The sequence below is a fragment of the Mauremys reevesii genome, linkage group 8, assembly GCF_016161935.1.
Source record: "Mauremys reevesii isolate NIE-2019 linkage group 8, ASM1616193v1, whole genome shotgun sequence".
Taxonomy (NCBI): domain Eukaryota; kingdom Metazoa; phylum Chordata; order Testudines; family Geoemydidae; genus Mauremys; species Mauremys reevesii.
The window spans coordinates 78,345,995-78,362,408 of record NC_052630.1 but is presented as its reverse complement, the minus strand read 5'-3'; the positions used below and the strand labels follow the sequence as shown (position 1 = coordinate 78,362,408).

General features: G+C 48.3%; 1 long non-coding RNA gene across 3 annotated transcripts in view; it reads right to left on the bottom strand.

Moving 5' to 3' along the window:
• Window positions 1-16,171, bottom strand: part of LOC120370678 — a 55,144-nt gene extending 38,973 nt beyond the window's left edge. For all 3 annotated transcript variants that reach the window (XR_005583875.1, XR_005583876.1, XR_005583877.1), the window contains exons 1-3: window positions 16,069-16,171; window positions 15,662-15,799; window positions 14,166-14,216 (exon numbers count right to left, since the gene is read on the bottom strand). This is a non-coding gene — a long non-coding RNA (uncharacterized LOC120370678). The remainder of the gene's footprint in view (window positions 1-14,165; window positions 14,217-15,661; window positions 15,800-16,068) is intronic.
• Window positions 16,172-16,414: the final 243 nt, after the last annotated feature.

Here is a 16,414-nt window from a genome sequence, read left to right as displayed (position 1 = left end):
TTTCTCCCTTGACAAAGTATCTACTCAAAAGAGCTCCTTACTGGAGTGCAAAGAGGCCAGTGCCAGACCCCAGGAAACTTACATTGGCACAGGAGTTGTACTGACCCTCTGCATGGAAGCAAACGCCACCCTGTGAAATAACCATTACGTCAATCTTGCACACCAGGGATGCTGTGGGGTTTATTCTGTATTCACCAGAACAAAACCTGAGAATTAGAGAGAGGCTGGTCTTGAAGTGAGGGCATTGGACTGGAGAGCTGGGTTCAATGCTTGGTTCTGCCCCAGACAAGTCAATCTCTCAGAGCCTTGCTTCTCCATCCATAAAAAGAGAGTAACAATGCTTCTTTTCTCTCTCTTGTCTATTTAAGCATGTAAGCTCTTTGAGGGCAGAGACAATATCAACCTGTGTCTATCTGGAGTGCCTAGCACAATGGAGCAATGATCTTGGCCGGGAAATCAAGGCACTACTGATAAATATTTTCTTTAAGAATTCTTCAAATGAACATGCTCTTAATTCAGTACACAGGGCTGAGAATAAATTATTTTATTTCTGCGTTAAGAAAAAGTATGTCAAATGTTTAAAGTCTTCAGAGTCACTTCCGTCCTAGAAGAAACTTCCGAACAGTTTTGCCAGTATTTCCTATTATATCAATGGGAAATCTGTCAAACCAGTTAAACTTTCAAACCAGTAGGACCATTTCTAGTGGGACCAGTGACTGTGAACAAACAAGTTAGAACCATTGTTCATTTTTTAAGGGTTAGTCATGTTGATTCTTCTGTACTGTAGTGGCATGTGCCATCTTGGTTGCTGCATGCATGTACTAGTAATTCTGCCACACCACTTTTGTGTCAACAGACACCAACTTTACAATATTCTCACAGCACAGATTTTTATTTTTAAATTGTTGGGGGGGGGGGTTGGTATACAGGGGAAATTATTATTTTTAAAGGTAAACAATTGTTTCAAGGACATGAGGATTCTTCTGGTTATGGAATTCTCTGCATATCTGCAGGAACTACCTACCAGAGGGGAAGCACAAAAAAGGATTGAATTGACCCCTCTTTGAATATGCACTATCTAGGCACAAACAGTCTATGTGTTACTGTGTGCTTATAAAGCTCTCGGGGACGCTCAGCCAATTGCAATGAATATTCCACACTTACAGAAACATATGCAAGATGACTCACTCGAAGAAAGTAAAACTCTAATAAAGTCGCTACAAGGGGAGAACAAGTATTAAACCAAAATATCTGCATTTATAAAAAAAACAAAAAAACCACACCAGAAACCAAAACTACTATTATTTCAGTGAAGCTGTTTTACAATGTGGCAATCTAGCCTTTGCATATATTTATAATTGACTTTTATGGTAACTTGTTCACATTTTGACAAGCAAGGGAAGATTGCCGCTTCAGACTTACACCCACTGGGCAGCAAGCAAATGAAGAACTTATGATACAATTAGATGTTTAAGAACTTAAATAAAGAAATCAATAAAACCCACAAAGTATTGTAAGCCATGCTGCCTCACAATTCAGACAGCAGCAAGGAATCTCGGGACAACCACAAATATTTGCAGAAGACAGACAAAGCTAACACAGATTTCTGGAGCAGTGAAAAGGTTTATGCATTGTCAGCACATCAGGAAACCTGGATCTTCCCCAAATGGAAAGAATGGTAGTGTTTGGGCTTAGAATTACTGCACTATTTCCAGTCAGTTTTTGCTGCATTTAGCAGCACTGGACCTCATGCTATTTTGTGATACTTGCTACTCTGCAGTCCTGGTCCTCTGGGCAACTAGCAGCCATCCTGGACTTTGAAGACTACATTTTTTAGGATGAAGCTGGACTTGAGAAGGTGACTCCCTCTTGGCCAATGCTAGCTGAGCATAAGCCAGCCCCCCTTGAAATGTTTCTCCTTCCTAGGGATGGGCTGCTTGTCAGTTGGGTGGGCTAGTTATGTGCTGCAAACAGGAGCGCTGCCAGCTTTTTTGACACCCTAGGCAACAGAAGGTCCCGCCCCCAAAATACCGACGACGACCGGGGCAGCCAAAGATCTGGCCACCATCGTCACCCCTCCCCCGCAAATGTTAGCGCCTTAGGCGACCGCCGGTCCTGGCTGTAAACAGTCATTAGAACTGATTTTGGCTCTTAGACGGTATCTTGGTAACAAGTGAGGGGAATCAGCTATTTTATAGCCACACTCCCCCCCTTTCCCGCCCCCCCCAAAGTCAACACACAACCAATCCCTCTTCCTAGAGGTTTTTCCCTTAAGGAAGGGCTGCTCTTCTAAATAAACCCTTTTGAGGTGTTTGCTGGAGGTAGAGCTGCTCCCTGAGCCTCACTTTGGATTGCATCCAATACTGTTGCCTGCTCCACACATCCGTTCAGTCAGCTTCGGGTCACTGAGGCAAATCTCCCTCGGCAGCCTCACTTTTTTCCCCCAGAGCAACATGTGGTGTGATAAACTCAGGACAGACAGCTGCAAGGGAGGGGCAGGAATCAGTCCCAGAGGGTTAAAAGGCCCTCCTCCTTATCAACTGGGAGGCAACTACAGGTCAATCAGGTTCAGCTGAGAAAGGGTTACGAAGGTAGCAATTAGAATCAGCTGAGGGGGAGCTACCTGAGGTTAATTAGGATCAGCTGATTCCAACTTAGGGCTGCTGAGACCTTTTTAAACCCTTACCTGGGAGGAAGAAAGGGGCAGAGCAGAAAGAGAAGGAGCCCTGCTACCAGGAGTGTTGGAACAGCAAGACAGCGAGCCTCACCAGGAGGAGAGGCAGTACTGTCTCCCACAAGGGAGTAAAAAGGCTCTAAACAGGACTGGTGGAGATACGGGGAGCAGACTTCCCCTGTGTCCCAAGGGGGACCACATTACCCAAGCCTGTCTCACCAGGGCTAAAAGCAGCAGAGGCTGGGGAGACTGAGAAGGTGCCTTGCCACAGTGGACACATGGCTCTTCAGCCCCTTCAGGTGGTTCTGCCTCCCAGATAGCTAGCCCTCAGGCCTTACAGCCACATTGTGTGACCACACCGAGTACAGACATTCCTCATTCTACCACCACTTCTCAGGGCTTGCTAGACCAAGCGTCACCAATGATGTACTTCCTTTCTGGAAAAGATATTTCCACCATCACTGCTCCCAATCTTAGCATACTTTAAAATGGGGCCAGTGGGATGACTATATCGGTCCCTCTAGAAAGATCATTTACAGCATACTTCACCATATCTGAATGCCCCAGTTAATCACTTTGGGGCTGACACATGGGGCTTAGAACAGGGCAAACTGTTGGTTAAGGGAGGAGGAATGGAAAATTGAGACCTGACAGGTTTCCCAGCTCCAATTACAGTATGCAATAGAGTATTTTGATATAGTGGCTCTGATTACCAAGCAAGATATACTGCACAGTTGTTTTGGGGAAAGTACAAGAGGAACCATTTAAAATTTTAAAAACATCTCACAGCTGTTTTTATCAATCTCTTCTGGACAAGTATTCTGAAGTCCTTTACCCCTTCTAATATTTTCTAACTCTCATTGCAAGCAAATTTTCTCTCAGAAAGTCATTAAGAGTTCACAATCTAATTAAATGAAACTGCTGTATTGTAAAATTCAGCACAGATGCGTCATCAAACATTCTCTGTAAACAGAGCTTCTCAAATTTGGAATTTCTCTAATGAAAAACTAATCTACTCTAACAATTCTCCAACCAGCGTGTCCCAAACAGGAATTCATAAATTTATTTTCTTAACAAGTATCTGGTAGCTTAGCATGGTTGATCTCTGGAGTTATATGTAACAAATGTAAAATGATAATCCAAAAAAAATGAAGGTGAGAAGTCTGAAAGTGGACAAAATCTTTCCACTACTCAAAAACATTTAACATGTTTGAAGTATGTATGTACTCTGCACATGCATTGAGTTCTCATTCCTGTGCTTTTCAAGAGACCATGAATTTTAAATCTGTAATAACAAAACTGAACTACTGCCAAAATAAACTTTCATAGCCTTAATCCTATATGCCTGATTTTAAAGTCATTGTAAAAAAAATTCTGGTTGCCATGGTCAGCCAAAGCGCCATCAACCTTCACAGATGTACCGTCACCCTATATAGATACATCATTCCTTGCTCCCAGGAAGTGAGTCGCACTTACAGGGCTATTAGACTATTTGGGTCAAGCCAACTAAGCAGGGTTGGACAGTTTGAAAGATGCTTTGGCCCAATTGCAGTTGCTTAACTATCCTCACACCAAAAGATAAGGATAAGGATGAGTAAAAATTCCATAGTCTGTCACACTTGCTAATATACAGCGAGTTACTGGGGGAAAAAAGATGGGAATTTGCTTTCAAAATCCAGGCAAAAGTTGAGAGAGGCAGAAAAAACTCCATCATTGCATACTAATATGGAAGAGTATATATGTGTAGTGTTAAAATATTTGCCTGAGAATGGGCAGGAACATGGGCTCAGTTGGGCTGTCACTTGAGGGACTTTGGGGTCAAGCTAGAGGTTATTTGTTCCACCAATGAGTCCCTGAGGCTTCTAAAGGAGATTAGTCATTTGTGGAAGCCAGAGTGGGTAGTAGCTTTGACATGACTTACTGTTCCTATATTCACCACTACTAAATAAAAGTGTGGTTTGCTGCTTTTCCGGTTACTGCACAAACTTCATCCTTCATTTTCTATATTCTCCTGTTTTCATCAAATCTTGGAACTTTTTGGAAATATGAACACTTAGAGACATTTCCTTTTTTAAATCTTGTTTCTCCTTTCCACACTGTTAATTCTTGCGGACTGGCCATCCCATGTAACTGTGTTGTCTGAAAAGCAGTGAATGACTTCAAATTTAGTCATGTTCAGCACTTCCCAATGCTTTAAAACACACACACACACACACACACACATATATATATTTTGGAAAAATCTTTTCTAGAGAATGTTTAGAGCTCAAACCTCCCATGTTGAGAATATCAAGTTTCCATCAAAAGGGCTGCCTAACCCTTACTATTTTAGCTTCTGAAAACTAAATCAGAATACTTGTTAACTCTAGCTATTCCTAGGAAAGGAAACTTTTACCAGTTGGGCCCACAGCTTCCTCACTCTGCATATCAGCTCCTCATAAGGAAGATTTTAAATAAGACTTAGGTGCAATTAGGGCAATAATCAGTTCTGAGATATGCTCATGTTTCTTTAGCTCCTCTAGACAAGACTTCCTCTATGAGTGTTTCAAAGTAAGGAAAGGCTAATGACTTTCACACAACTGTGTGTCTTCTAGACAACTACAGCACACTTTCTCCTCTACATTTTTGTTGTAGCTGTGTGTTTGGTCTGGCATTCAAATAGACAGCACACGTGACTTGCAAACACTCAAATTGTTGTCTTCTTCTTCATTAGCTTACAAAATTCTTCCATTAGCCATCAAAGGCTAGAATTTCAGAGGTGCTGAGCACTCACAGCTCCTACTAACTTGAGTAGGAGCTAGGAGTGCTCAACATTTTTTGAAAAATCAGACCACGTCTGTATATAGTCCAACTTCTTCACCAATGGCACGATATGCTGAGAAGTGCTAATGGCCCACCATCCAGAGTCTTGAATACAAGAAAGACGGTTACTCACCTGTAGTAACTGTTGTTCTTCGAGATGTGTTGCTCCTATCCATTCCAGTTAGGTGTGCGCGCCGCGCACGCACGGCATCTCGGAACTTTTTACCCTAGCAACACCGGCGGGCCGGCTGGCGCCCCCTGGAGTGGCGCCGTCATGGCGCGAGTTATATACCCCAGCCGGCCCGTCCGCTCCTCAGTTCCTTCTTGCCGGCTACTCCGACAGTGGGGAAGGAGGGCGGGTCTGGAATGGATAGGAGCAACACATCTCGAAGAACAACAGTTACTACAGGTGAGTAACCGTCTTTTCTTCTTCGAGTGATTGCTCCTATGCATTCCAGTTAGGTGATTCCCAAGCCTTACCTAGGCGGTGGGGTCGGAGTGAGACGTGGCGGAGTATAATACCGCGGAGTCGAAGGCTGCGTCGTCTCGAGACTGCTGCACCAACGCGTAGTGGGAGGCGAAGGTGTGGACCGAAGACCAGGTGGCCGCTCGACAGATGTCCTGGATCGGAACGTTGGCCAGGAAGGCAACAGATGAGGCATGCGCCCTCGTCGAGTGTGCAGTGACGCGGCCTGGTGGTACGCGAGCCAGCTCGTAGCAGGTCCGGATACACGCAGTGACCCAGGAGGAAATCCGCTGGGAGGATATCGGCTCTCCCTTCATGCGGTCAGCAACCGCTACGAACAGCTGGGGCGAACGCCGGAAGGGCTTAGTCCGCTCGATGTAGAAAGCGAGCGCTCTGCGGACGTCGAGGGTATGCAGCTGCTGTTCCCGAGGCGAGGCATGCGGCTTCGGGAAGAACACCGGGAGGAAGTTCTCCTGGTTGAGATGGAAAGCTGACACTACCTTCGGGAGGAAGGCCGGATGAGGGCGAAGCTGCACCTTGTCCCCATGGAAGACCGTGTATGGCGGATTAACCGTTAGAGCGCGAAGCTCAGAAACTCGCCTTGCTGATGTAATGGCAACGAGGAAGGCCGTCTTCCACGAGAGGTAGAGCAGCGAGCACGTGGCTAAGGGCTCGAACGGAGGACCCATCAGCTTGGCCAACACGAGGTTCAAATCCCAGGTCGGGGCAGGGCGCCGCACCGGCGGGTACAAGCGGTCCAGGCCCTTGAGGAAGCGGGAAACCATCTGGTTCGAGAAAATGGACCGACCTTCCACGGAGGGACGAAAGGCGGATACCGCTGCCAGATGAACTCTCAAGGAGGAGACCGCCAGACCTTGCTCCTTAAGGTGCCAGAGGTAGTCCAGGACGGTAGGGACCGGTACCAGGAACGGATTAAGACCTCGATGATCACACCAGAGTGCAAACCTCTTCCACTTCGCCAGGTAAGTGGAGCGAGTGGAAGACTTTCTGCTCTCGAGCAGGACCTGTTGAACCGCTGCAGAACAGCCCCTCTCCGCGTGTGTCAGCCACTCAGGTACCAAGCTGTAAGATGGAGGGACTGCAGGTTCAGATGGTGGAGTCTGCCGAAGTCCTGGGTGATGAGGTCCGGCCACAATGGAAGGGGGATGGGCTCCCGAACGGAGAGCTCGAGCAGCAGGGTGTACCAGTGCTGCCTCGGCCAGGCCGGCGCTACTAGAATGACGTGGGCTCTGTCCCTCCGAAGCTTCAGGAGCACTCGGTGCACGAGCGGGAACGGAGGGAAGGCATAGAGGAGGCGATCCGTCCAGTGATAAACGAAGGCGTCCGACAGGGAGCCTGGCGAGCGACCCGGGAACGAGCAAAACAGGTGGCACTTCCTGTTCTCTCTGGAGGCGAATAGGTCTACTTGGGGAAACCCCCACCTCCGGAAGATTGTGTGGACGACATCTGGACGGAGGGACCACTCGTGGGAGAGGAACGACCTGCTGAGATGGTCGGCCAGCGCGTTCTGCACTCCCGGAAGAAAGGATGCTTCCAGGTGAATTGAGTGGGTCACGCAGAAGTCCCACAGGAGCATCGCTTCCTTGCAGAGGGGGGAGGAGCGGGCTCCGCCCTGCTTGTTCACGTAGAACATCGCGGTGGTGTTGTCCGTGAATACTGTCACACAACGGCCTTGCAGGTGGGTGCAGAAGGTGCGACAGGCCAGGCGGATGGCGCATAGCTCGCGAACGTTGATGTGCAGGGCGAGCTCCTGGACCGACCACAGGCCCTGCGTGTGGAGATCGCGCAGGTGGGCCCCCCAACCGAGTGCTGAGGCATCCGTGGTCAGAGTGACGGATGGGCGAGGAGGGTGGAACGGAACTCCGGCACACACGACCTCCAGGTCAAGCCACCAGTTGAGGGACTCGAGGGTCGTCCTGGTGACCGTGACCACCATGTCGATGGGGTCTCGATGTGGCCGGTACACCGACGCAAGCCACGACTGGAAGGGACGAAGGTGGAGCCGCGCGTACGCGGTGACATACGTGCACGAGGCCATGTGGCCCAGGAGGCAGAGGCAGGAGCGCACTGTCGTGGTAGGGAAGGCGACGAGGTTCCGGATGATGGAGACCATCGTCTGGTGCCGAGCGCGAGGGAGACAGGCTCTGGCCACTGTGGAGTCAACGACCGCTCCGATGAACTCCACCCGCTGCGTCGGAATCAAAGTGGACTTCTCGGTGTTGATGAGAAGACCGAGCCGCTGAAAGAGAGACAGGATTTCTGCCATCTGATCCATCACAAGTTGCCGGGACTGACCTCGAACCAGCCAGTCGTCGAGATACGGGTAAACGTGCATCTGACGACATCGGAGGGCTGCGGCGACTACCGCCATGCATTTGGTAAACACCCTCGGGGCGGTGGAAAGTCCGAACGGCAACACTGCGAACTGGTAGTGGGTGTCGTTGACCACAAACCGAAGGTAACGACGATGGGGAGGATAGATCGCGACGTGGAAGTAGGCGTCCTTCATGTCGAGGGCGGCAAACCAGTCTCCCGGATCCAGAGAGGGAATGATGGTCCCCAGAGTGACCATGCGAAACTTGGGCTTGAGCAGGTACTTGTTCAGCTCGCGAAGGTCCAGGATAGGACGTAGCCTGCCTTTCGCCTTGGGGATGAGAAAATAACGGGAGTAGAATCCCCTGCCCCGCCTGTCTTGAGGCACCGCTTCTATGGCACCCACGCTCAACAGAGTCTGGACCTCTTGTAAGAGGACTTGCTCGTGAGAGGGGTCCCTGAAGAGGGACAGGGAAGGTGGGTGGGAAGGAGGGGGCAAAACAAATTGCAGGCGGTATCCCGATTGGACTGTTTGAAGCACCCAGTTGTCTGTTGTTAATTGGGACCACGCCAAAAAGAAATGGGAAAGGCGGTTGTAAAATAACGGGGAAGGATCCGGTAGGGAGAGTGATGGGCCGTCCTCGAGCGTCCCATCAAAAGGCCTGCTTGGCCCCCTGAGGGGCCTTGGAAGCGGCCTGGCCCTGGTTGCGGCGGTTGCCGGACGGGCGACGGCGATTTTGGGCCTGTCGTCGGCTATTGTAAGGACGATACCGAGACTGATAGGCCGGTCGGGAGGGCTGTGGATGGAATGGCCTGCGCTGCGTCGCTGGCGTATGCATGCCTAGAGTACGTATCGCGATACGGCCGTCCTTCAAAGTCTGGATTCGAGAATCCGTTTTTTCCGAGAAAAGCCCCTTTGTATCGAATGGCAGGTCCTGTAGTGTATATTGGACGTCCGGCGGCAGGGTGGAAGACTGCAGCCAGGCGATACGCCGCATCGTCACACCGGAGGCCAAGGTCCTCACACCTGAGTCTGCAGCGTCGAGGGCGGCTGTGATGGAGGATCTAGACGACCTCCTCCCCTCCTCCAACATGGCCGCGAACTCCTGGCGGGAGGCTGTCGGCAGGAGCTCAGTAAATTTCGCCAGGGACGTCAAGATATCAAAGACGTACCTGGCGAGGAGGACCATCTGATTGGCTATCCTCATTTGTAGGCCTCCAGCGGAATAGACCTTTCGGCCTAGCAGGTCCATACGCCTCGCGTCCTTTGATTTGGGCGCAGGGGCTGGTTGGCCGTGGCATTCCCTATCATTAACCGACTGGACTACCAGGGAGTCCGGGGTCGGATGTGTGTACAAATATTCATAGCCCGTGGGAGGGACAGAGTACTTTCGTTCAACACCACGGGCTGTAGGAGGCACGGACGCAGACGTCTGCCAGATAGTGGTGGCATTCCTTTGCACTGTCCATACAAAAGGCAGCGCAACTCGCACTGGCATGTCCGCCCCAACAACGTTCGTAATGGGGTCCTTGTCTTCCTGTACCTCCTCTATCGGCAAGGCCATAGCTGCCGCCACGCGGCGAAAGAGGTCTTGGTGAGCCTTTACATCGATGGGTGGAGGCTCCTTTGTCGCCGCGCCGGCCACAGCCTCATCAGGCGAGGACGAGGAGGACAACCCCTGGACGACCGCCTCCGAAGAGGGGTCTGCTGCTTGCTCGTCAGGGGGGGGGGCTGCGAGATGGCCACGGAGGTGCCGAGGCACTCACAGAGTGCGCTGCAGAATGGGGCAGTCCGTCCCCGGATGGCAAGGAAGAGCGATGTTGCTCCATTCGGTACCGGGAAGGCGACCGGGAGTGACGTCCGTCACGGTGCCGGGAGCTCGACCGACGCCGGGAGCTCGACCGGGACTGAGACCTCCGGTGCCGTGAACGCCCGCGCGAGTCGCGGTGCCGGGACGGCGATCTCTGACGGTGCCGACGCGATGGTGACCTGGACCTCGTGCGGCGTCGGGAGTACGACCGGTACCGCGATGACGAGCGGTACCGGGACTGCGACCGACATTTCGACGGCGATCGGTACCGCGAAGGCGAGCGGTGCCGAGATCGCGAGCGACGGGACGGACACCTGCCGCAGGACTGGGAACGGGACCGGGACCGGGTGCGTCATCCATGTCGCCTGTCCAGGGACGGTGGCCGGGTCATTCTGGCCGGCTTCCCCGCCGACACGACAGCCCGCACCGGCGGTGCCAGGGGCCGGAGGCCTGGTGCCTCTATGAGCTTGATCAGCACTCGCGCGGAGGCGAATGTCTCCGGCGTTGACGGCAGCCGGGGCTCAACCACGGACGGCACCGGGGAGCGTGGCGGCGCCGGACTCGACGGGCCTTGCGGCGCCGGAGTCAAGGGTTCGGTGCACGGCTTGTGCACGGGCACCGCGGGGGCCGCAGGCTGCGCAACCGCTTTTGCAGAGTCCTCAGAGCGAACCTGAGCCAGTGCCTTCACAAGCCTCTGCTTCTTCGCGGGTGAAAGCGAGCGGTGCCGAGACTTCGTAACTGCTCTCTGTATCGGCGGTGCCGCGGAGGTGGAGCGGCTCGGTGCCGCCGGTGCGCTCTGCACCGAGGCAGTCCGCGGTGCCGGCGCGGACGGTGCCGGTGGCTGAAGCGACGCCTCCATCAAAATTTGCTTCAAGCGGATATCCCGCTCTTTCCGGGTCTGCGGTTTAAAAGTAGAACAGATCGAACACTTGTCTGTTCTGTGCCCTTCGCCCAGGCAACGGAGACAGGCATCGTGCGGGTCTCCGATGGGCATAGGCCTCTGGCACGCCGCGCAGGGCTTAAAGCCCGGTGCCTTGGGCATGAGCCCGCACCGGGTGAGGTAAAAGGGGAACCCCCCCCTTTTACCTTATCTATTTACACTAACTAAGTAACTGTCAAACTAACTACCAAACTAACTATATACAAATCAGAAGCGAAAGCTAGGGTCGTGGAGAACGAATAGCACTCCACAGTTCCAACTGGCCGTCACGGGCGGTAAGAAGGAACTGAGGAGCGGACAGGCCAGCTGGGGTATATAACTCGCGCCATGGCGGCGCCACTCCAGGGGGCGCCAGCCGGCCCGCCGGTGTTGCTAGGGTAAAAAGTTCCGAGATGCCGTGCACGCGCAGCGTGCACACCTAATTGGAATGCATAGGAGCAATCACTCGAAGAAGAACAGTCAGAGACTTCATTAAAATAAATGGGTGTGCTGGAGCATTTTCCGTTGTGCCCAACAGCCTGAGCAACTGAGACTCTTTGTGCAAAGCAGCTGGACACAAAGAACGGGGCTGATGCCAGGAGCCAGACTGCAAGCTCATGAGACAAAGTATAGTGCTAACAGGTATTATGAGATTCCAAAGCATGGGAAAGCAGTTGGTTCCATGCTGAGAGAGTCAATAGCATCAGCAGTTGCAGTGTGACCCTCTAAGGAGGAAGACACAGAGATACAACTGTTTCCTGGGCACAGAGATGAAGTGTCTGGTTTGGGATTTCTGCAAGTGCCTGTGTGCTGTATATTTCTATTGCTTTTCAGTGGAAAGGCTGTGTCTCTTTCTGTGAATAAACTGATTACGCCAAGGATTACCCCTGACTCTGTCTCCAATTTCTCATCCAGACGGAACCACCCCACAAGACTCCAAAATTCAGCTATCTGTTCAGCTGAAGGATCTGGTCAAATTTCCTCATCTTTGAATCTCTCCCAGTATTATAACTGGATAGAAACATCAAAGGAGATTGGGGCTATCGAGGCAATCCAAGTCTGGCATGCCTACCTGAGGCTTGACCTCTCTCCTGAGCACCTAACACTGGATTTCTGAAGAGCATGGATACAGCCTTATATGGATTTATTTTGCACTCCTTCACATTTTACTGATGTCCATGAGACAGGTCTCCATCAGTACACATCACAACCCATCTCAAACACTCCACAGATGCTTTGATCTGATCAGAATTTCAAAGCACAGATTCTTAAGCACCAGCTGATCAGAGGAAAACAGACCATCTGATTTTGAATGACATGATTTTTAATAACAGCCTTAATTTTTTGTGTGCTCTGCCCAGTTTCGGTCCCTTTATGAGGCCCTTTTCCCCTTGATCAGGGACCTGAACCATTTCTCCAGTTTGCAACACTGTCTTGTAACCTTGATGAAAGTGAAAACTCCAACTCTAACAATAGAAATGTTAGGCAGAACAATCCTACTAGTTCCCCAGTATGCACTTTTCTGCTCATGGCTTGATTTTCCAAATTGATTTTCCTTATCTAAGGATACTGAAATTAATAACTCAGGAGGGGTAAAGATGTTTCTCTCCCCCCTGCAATGTTCTTCAAAGGATGTTTCTTACCACTGTATTATCAGAAAAATCCAGAAGTTGTTTTCTTTCCATTCAGATTTACAAATCTTCTGCATTATCCTTGCCCTCTGTGCCTGAAAATAATCCTATGTAATAAAACTATCTATCTAGGAGTGCCCAGATGGCCATCAACACTCATAAATTTCATCTGCTATCAACATCCTTCTCTTCTTGCCAATTGTAGGGGGGGACCCCACATTTGTTTCAAAGAGTGTTTCTGAGAGCAACAGACCAGATCCTCAGCAGGTGTAAACCTTCATAGCCCCACTGATTTCAATGGGGCTTCACCAATTCACACTAGCTAACCAGAGTTCCATTCCTGAATGCTTCCCTGGGTCTAATGTAGATTAAAACTTATTGCTAAATACCTAAAAGTAAACAGTGAATCAGAATTATGAGATAAAGCAAGATGCTAATGTGCAATCGTACCATGTTCTCCAGTGCACTCAGATCTAGTCACTTATTACTAATGTTGTTTAACATGTCATTCAAACTTTCTTCTAAAATTGCAGGAAGCCAAGACCCTAACTTGTTACCATTCAATTCTGTGCTGTTCAAGCCATTACAGTTCACTGAATGATGATCTCAGACACAGAGATGTTTTCATTACTCTGCTTAATTTGGCAGCTCATGCCTCTGAATTCTGTTTCCATGAGCCATTTCAAACCACACACACATCCACACACGCACACCCACACCCACACCCCCACCCCAGAGTGTTCATATTTTTGGCTAAAATCTCTGAGCCCACCATTGGAAAAAGCTGCCTCTCCAATTGCTCCTATTGACAGTGAAACAATTTCCTGACTAAAGCTGCTTGTATTCCAGATTTTTCTTAAGTCAGGCTATCTGTGTTAATTTTGGATCAGTGTTCTTTAATACAAAAGTGCTGCAGTAAATACCAGAAATAAGAGTTTCATGCTTAAGATACTATATATCAGAAAAATGTAACAGTCTATCAGTGTTTCTTACTGCTTTATAGTTACCTGATAAATTTGGGACTTTTACATTCCCCTCCATGTACTGAGCATCCATTACATTTACACATTTTACGTCTCTAATATTTTGGCAATACATTTTCCTGAATCAGCTGATGACATTTAATAGAACGTTTAAGACACAATATAAAACCTTAAATGCTTTTGCTTATTCTGGAAAAAAAAATGTGCACATAGATTGGTTTTCAAATTAAAAACTACGTTGGTAGAAGCATTTTTTGCTCCTGCTATACATATTAAAATATAACTAAATGCCTCTCCTTATGCAATACTGCAGCATAAGTACAAATAGCAGGCGTTTGTACTTTACAAGCAAGCTATATGATTAAGGAGCTATTAATGAACTGAAACAAAACCACAGTGCTAGAATGTAATAGTCCATGAAATTCTTATTGGGAGAAAAGGAATCTGCAGTGAATAAATATTAACCTAAATGCTACAGAAAACATAAACAGAAAAAAAATGTATTTTTAAAGCCAAAATGTAGGTAAAAACTGCTGACTACTTACGGAAAGTTGATTTGCATACCGCAGGGCTCCATCTGCTGTGGAAAATATAAGCTGCAAGAATGATTTAATATTTAATAGAAGTAGTGGCCATTGTTAATTATAATTTGCACATTTACAAATCAGCACTGATAGCAATACAAATTATGAAATATAAGGGTGTTATGCTGGATACTGGGAAAAATAAGATGACAGACAAAGTTAATGGAGTATCCCTAACAACAGCTCTGTCAGAACACATCAGAGAACTAATCCAGTTACAAAGAGCCTGCAATGGAAAATCTATTTAAAATATTAAAATGCTGTTTGGTAAAAGCTTTTTCATAGTGCATTTTACTTAAACAGTTGCTTATTGCTCATGGGTCATTAGCTGTACACCGAGATGCATTCTGCAAACTGCTATTTCAAAGAATAGTCAAAATTAAATAAGAAATATATTTCTGCAGCATTTTTACTGAAGGATAGGAGGAACTTACTGCAGACTTTGAGATAGAAACCAATATTGGGTAGCTCCAACATGCATGCTGTATGAAACTAAAATATTTGTCTACAGGCAACCATCACAAATACAGAACTTTTTTATTCAAGGCCCCAGCCCTGCAAGAAGCTCTTTCTAGATATAAAGTCCACATGCATGGAGCTCCTTTCTAAGACCAAGGGTCCCAATACTGTACTTAGATTCCAACACAAACTATATGTCTGCTTGCATCCGAAGAAGTGGGTATTCACCCACGAAAGCTCATGCTGCAAAACGTCTGTTAGTCTATAAGGTGCCACAGGATTCTTTGCTGAAACTATAAATTGACACTTATTGAGGACGGACACTGATATTACCATTGATTGTTTTCATTAATCTTCTATTTCACCTCACTTTTCTCATCATGTAATATGGATCAGATAGATACTGCTAATGCACAACCATTTCAACAGCAATTTTTGTTCACTGAGTCACTCATGCTGCTTCTGATCTTTGTTTTAATATCAATAGGATGACGTGCATTAGCAATAAAAAACCTCTTGTGTCATCTAATTCAACAAATAGTTCAGTGCCTACATGAAAACATAGCTTATAATATACAAGAAGAACACATAAATTACTTAGCATAGTATATTTAAGCCAATTATGCTCTTTTCCAACATACCCAAATGATATTCAACTCACCATAAACCCTGAAGCCACAACTGGCACCTCCATAACAACCTACATACTAGTAACTACCTTATAAACTAGAAGTATCTAGTACTCAGGGGCTTGATCCTGCAAGATGCCTAACACTCTAACCTAATCCAACAAAACTACTCACATGGTTAGGTGCTTTGCTGGATGAGGTCAAAGCACTCAGCATTGAGCCCCAACTTATTTTGTATTTGTGTGCAGGATAATTTTCTACTTACACTCCTATCTGCTTCTAATTAAAATTCACCCCACACTACCCCATCCCAATGCACAAGGTCCTAGCAGAGGAACTGTATGGAAAGTTGTAATGGGAGACACTCACCTCTTGAGCACATCCTGCTGCTGTGTGGGGTACTGTAGACCTTTTCCCACTCCTGGAACTGCCTGCAGGTTGTCAACCTCCCTTGTCCTGTCTTCAGTGGTTCATCCCTCCAGCCGGGTCACACAGTCAAAGTGACCACTTTCCAAGATAAAAAAAATCAAACAAAATTGTCCATCTGCCCTCACCAGGGTTTCAGCCCCAGCTCTGGTCCTTTAAATTCAGCTCTTTGTTTGGGATTCTAAACAAGCCCTGACCCCTTCTCGGAGCTGGGGAATCCAGACTAACCGTCTCCTCCAGGTTCCAACCCAAAGACCCTGTACACAGCAGAAACATACCACTCCCTTCAATAATTTGCTGCTTCTTCCATGTGCCTCTTCCCACCTGGCTCCTTTATCTTCATCCCTTACCTCAGAGTTAAAGTTTTCAGGTCCTCTCTCCTCTAGTTTGAACAAATGCAGACAATCAAGCTCCTGTTTCCAAAGAGAAGCACCCTTCCTTGCACCTCTGGTCCCAGCCAGAAACTGACCTGCTAAGGTCTGGCAACTCCTTTTATCTAAGCCTGCTTAGCTCTGATTGGCTGTATCTGTGCAGCCTCACTAAGCAGGCTTGGAGGACCCATGTTTGCTGCTCCTTTCCCCGGGCAGCATGTGGAAGGACCGCAGCGCATCGAAGGCCTGGTACACTCTGTCACAAAAGTACTATGCAGACATGGGGGAATTGAATCTATCCCCAAATCCCAGGCCTGCAGTAGCA